The sequence below is a fragment of the Balaenoptera ricei genome, chromosome 18 (genome assembly GCF_028023285.1).
Source record: "Balaenoptera ricei isolate mBalRic1 chromosome 18, mBalRic1.hap2, whole genome shotgun sequence".
NCBI classification, from domain to species: Eukaryota; Metazoa; Chordata; class Mammalia; order Artiodactyla; family Balaenopteridae; genus Balaenoptera; species Balaenoptera ricei.
In genome coordinates this window covers 75,809,343-75,814,684 of record NC_082656.1, presented here as the reverse complement: position 1 = coordinate 75,814,684, position 5,342 = coordinate 75,809,343, and the positions used below count along the sequence as shown (strand labels likewise).

The following is a 5,342-nucleotide window of genomic DNA, read 5'->3' as shown; positions in this document are numbered from 1 at the left end:
GTGTACAAATTAATGTTTTTAAAGTCCTCACCCGCCAGCAAACACATTAACTTTTTAAATTGTGACTGAGTCATTTCTTCGAAACTCTCAGAAAAATGCTGAGCCTAACAGATTTGCTTTCAAAAAATCTGGATATGATTTCCATAACATTTTGAGGGCAAAATGCCAAACGCTCAGAACTATTAAAGATAAAGAGCAAGCAGACGAACAAAAAATATTATCAGCTATAAAAGTCACCGACTGGGAGAGCTTCACAGTTAACTCTTGCATTTCTTCAGCTATGGACTTATCTGGATCAGCTTCTTCAATAAATCTGATTATTCTTTGATCTTAAAAGGAATCACAGTGTTATTTGAATGGAGAGAAGATTGGTATTTCACTTGTCGTGGAGAAGGAGGTCCTGTGACTTTACTTAAGGCATCACCACCTGTATGTAGTCTCATCAGGGTCTCTATTTCCTTATTTAGGTGATGGGTAAGCTTTGTGGACATTTATTGAGCCATACGGTTATGCTTTGTATGCTTTTGATAAGTAAATTATAACCCCCCAAAATTATTAAATGTTTTTAAATAAGTGATCTTGATAGAAATCTTTTAGGTACATACCAACCTGAGAGATGTACTGAATCCTCCATGTTTTGAAATTCATACCAAATTTATTATAGGCAGTAATGATTTAGTGTATGGTTCACTTAGGCATCTTGTTTCCCTTCCTCTCTTTTCTTTAAACTACTTGCTACTTAGTATATCCTCTTCCAGATGGACAAGAGAAGGAAAAATAAGATCAAAGTAACCTAAGGCTTTATACCACCATAATGGGTGTACCAAAAGTCTCTCATTTTTGTAAAGGAGGTAAAATATATTTGCCAGGGAATTCCCTGGCAGTCCAGTGATTAGGACTCCGAGCTTTCACTGCCGAGGGTGCAGGTTCAATCCCTGGTCGGAGAACTAAGATCCTGCAAACCTCACAGCGTGACCAAAAATAAATAAATAAATAAATAATAAAATATACTTGCCAAAGAGAAATTGGGTGATTATCAGTGGGATTCCATGATTCATTCTAATGCTCACTCATTTGTATGATACTCAAGAAGTATTCAGAAATAAAATTCTGACACCTGTACAAGATCTATTAATAATTTGTTTCATATTCAGATGTCCCATCAGTTACTCTGGGTTTCCCTTTTCCTACTTTGAATGCTCTACCAAAAAACTTCCCCCCTCCTCGATTTGTTCTTCTTTTTTGGCTCTAGAAAGGATATGGCAGAGCTAATCAGTTCTTACCATGATCTTCACTCATTTTACTTTGATTTTCCAGATTCCACCTCCTAGGGCACATGTCATATGGTCCCACGTGCTTCTCTTTATCTTCATGGGTTAAGAAATCTACCAGGGGTCAATCTGAGTGACAGTATATATATTTTTCTAACCAAGGAATTCAATCTATGTGGGATTTAGGTCTACTTACAGGAAGTATGCATAAAATGCTATCAGTTGAAGTGTGTGTGTGTGAGAGAGAGAGACAGAGAGAGGAAGGGAGGGAGGGAGTTAAGGAGAGAAGCAGGGACAGAGGGAGACAGAGACAGAGCAAGCATTGGAACCCCGTTTCTTGGATGCTGATCATTTCACACGTCTATTACACCTACTAAATTCCCATTCAGAAGCCATTGACTTTACAGACCATTCTCACTGATCTCCAACAAAAACAAGTTACAAACTATTAAGCCTTTTATGGCTATAAAGCACATTGATATATATTACCTCATGTGATCATTACAACCACCCTTTCATAAATGTAGGCGGACTCTCATTAACCTATCAAAGCCATGGGAAAGAAACTTTTCAGTTAGTGCTTTAAAAAAAAAAAAAAGCAGTTACCATGGGAAGCATTGCTTGTAGTACAAAACCAATGGAAATGTCAAAAACTTTGTTTAACTGAAAATGTATAAAGTTGCTGAGAAGCCTGTTTAAATAATTCCTCCTTATATTTTTTAAACTGACTTTTTAAACCTAGCAAATAAAATACAGTTGACCCTTGAACAACATGGGTTTGGATTGCATAGGTCCACTGACACGTGGATTTTTTTTCAGTAGTAAATACTGCAGCACTACACAATCCATGGTTGGTTGAATCCGTGCATGTGGTACCATGGATATGCAGGGGTCACCTATACAATGGACTAACTCTAAGTTATACTCAGATTTTCAACTGCTCACAGAGTTGAATCCCCCGCTTTGTTCAAGGGTCAACTGTAGACTAAAAGGTTCAAATCAAACCAATCATTGGAATTTTCAGATCATCTTCCACAATTAGAAATGTTTTTCTCTTCCTTAAGAACCTATGTTAATAGAGAGATGATAAGGTTGGTCTGAACTATCTAGATTAACCTCACTCACACAATATTCACAGATTATTGATTCCTCCATTTTAGATTATTATTCAAAGCAATAATAAAAAATTCAACTCAATTTTAAGTGGGCAGTTCTTTAAGATGTGAAAGTTCTATTTTAAAATATGACCCTAGCTTTTTCCAGTGTTGTACGATATTTATCAAAAAAGGTGTCATAAACTGCATGAAAATTTAAACTGTGATGAATTACTTATGAGATTAGCAGATATCAAGTATTAATGGACTAAATTAAAGTTATAACTTTGTCAACACAAAGTGCCTTTCACATATGTTATTAATAAAAGAAGCTATTTGGGACTTAATTTTTTTACTAGCTTTCCAGTGTTAGATTGTGAGATCCATATCAGAAATATGATAGATATTCTTAATCAGTGATACTAGAATTCTCATTAGGTACTCATTAAACTCCTGCACCTTAGAATAACCTTGAGAAGTACATTAGACACTAATGAGTATATGCTTTCATTGTATAGTCCTTATTAATGATAATGGAATTTACGTGCCTGCAGTAAGCAAAGACAGTATAGATAAACTATAAAAATAATAGCAGTTAAAACTTCATACCGCAAGACCAAAATAAAATATATATTTGTTGATTTGTTAAAATAAAACTCTCTGCATAAATATGGGATAAAAATTAGTTAAAAGAAAAAACTTCCAGACATTTAAAAATACTTAAATGCTTGGAGATAAAAAATGAAAAACTGCCTGGATTTTTCAGAACAAGAATAATTTTTCAAAAACAAAGCAGTAGTTTTGGATTCTGTGAGATGTTAGTCAAGTTTCTCAACTTATTTAATTAGCAATACCCTTGATGAATGGATAAACCACTAATCTCACTACTGCCCTTTCTGATTTTTGTTTATTGTTGTTATAGTTTTTCTTATTTAAAATATGCCCATGCTCAGAAATGCTTTGCTGTGGGGAAAGACATTCTAAAGGTCAAATTAAACCATGAGTTGGAGGTAATAAGAACCTGTCTATTTACTTCCTTTTGATTTTGAACACAAGTAGCTAAATCATTTTCATAAATTACTATGGAAACTATCTTTCAAGTTGATCTGCAATTGAGATTTCCTAAAACTTCTGATGGTCCTACTCGTGAAATATCGTTGCCTTTCAGGAATTTCTTTTTCCTTGGTACCTAAATTGCTCTAATGTACTTAAATTCCATTTCTTCTTGAATACTCTTTAGAGATGAGGAAAATAAGGTCACCATCTTGGAAGAGTAGAATCTTAGATCTGAAAGCTGTTGAAAAGATCAGCTACCTGCCATATAGTAGTCATTCTTCTTGCATATCTCTAGCACTGAGAAACTTAGTACTACAGAAGGGAGCTCGCTCCAATTGTTAAAACATTCTTTCTTTTAATTAGCTGAAATCTACTCTGTGGGTAATTTCTGCTCCCAAAACCTAGGTCTGAAAGCCCAGGGGAATAAGTGTTAATTCCTCCTCTACATAACAGACCTCAAATGCAGTAAGGCCTGTTTCTATGCTGATGTCCCCTTTTTCCCACTGAACATCCACGGCACCCTCGACCATTGCTTATGTAAGATCGGGTTCATTACCCACTGACCTCTGGCAGAGATGTTAGAGAGATGCTCTCCTGCTTCAGTAAGGCACCTAGAATTAATCACAGTTTTCCTGGTGTGGGTTTAGTTGTGCTGAGTGCAGGGAGCTTATTATCTTCTGTGAAAAGGATACCATTCTTCTATTAATGCAACCTAAGATTACATTAGATCTTTCGCCGGCCTCATCACCTTGGGTCACCCTCCATGTCCGTGGTAATAACCAGAAGGGAATTGAGAGGAACTTTTAACAGAGCGTCTAATCTGCCCCCCTGATCCCTTGGTCAAAGAGCAGTGCTTTTATACCTGGCTATCTGGAAACCTATATAAATGGGTCGTTAAAAACATTGTAGTTTTTGAGCCACTAAAAAAGGGGGCAAAAAGATTGTCCAAACACCTCTTCATTCATTCCTGTCCTCACAAATTCAGAGTTTAATATTGAGCCATAGCCTTGTGTCCGGCTGGGACAGACACTGGCATCTCAAGTCCCAGGTTTCTCCAATAATATAAGCAAATCACCAATAACGAACTGCACAGAGTGGTGTGATGACAATTAGTAGCAGTGATGTGAGAGCACAGACCAGAAACACCCAACTCAGCCCAAGTCAGATGAAGCAGGGAGGCGTCACGGAGAATCCTATTCTGACTTCAATCTTAAAGGAAAAGTGAAGGTTTTCATGGATCCCACTCATTAGTGCCTTAGAACAGTGCCTGGGTGCTGAAAAATAAAGGAATGAAGGGAATTCTCCAGCGGTCCAGTGGTTAAGACTCTGCGCTTTCATTGCCGAGGCTCGATCCCTGGTTGGAGAATGAAGACCCCACAAGCCACGCGGTGTGGCAAAAAAAGGAATGAAAATGTAAAATAACACAAATTTAAGTGGTGGATGAGTTAATTAACTGATGGATGGATTGATTAATTAATTAGAAATAAAGAGTATTTCAGGCACTACGTGCCTGTCAGGAAGATGAGAGTCTAAGCTAGTCATTGAGAGGTAAGTAGTTTGGTTAAGTTACAGCTGGTGCTTGTGCAGGTAGAACACGAAATGGGACTAGGGAAGTGGGCAGTGGAGAGAGAAATGCGAGGGGAGTGACTAGACATGCAAGAACCAGCCAGCATCACTCCTGCAAAAGTCCAAGTGGGAAAGAGAGAAGGGAAGAGAGGTGGGGACAGGTCTGAGAGATGCTGAGGACCCGACAGATGTCAGAAGTAAAGGAGAGACATCTTAATTCCTTCATTTCTTGCTTGGACTCCTGTAAAGAAGAAGATTGCAATTATCAACCACAGGTAGAGCAGAGTTTGAAAGTGGGGAGGATGACAAATCCAGTTTGATTTGGATTAAATGAAAGGATGAAATAATGCCATTT

The 5,342-nt window shown here is 37.3% G+C and overlaps 1 pseudogene; it reads left to right on the top strand.

Moving 5' to 3' along the window:
• The first annotated feature begins 345 nt into the window (after positions 1-345).
• On the top strand, positions 346-458 carry LOC132352806 (U6atac minor spliceosomal RNA; annotated as a pseudogene).
• Positions 459-5,342: the final 4,884 nt, after the last annotated feature.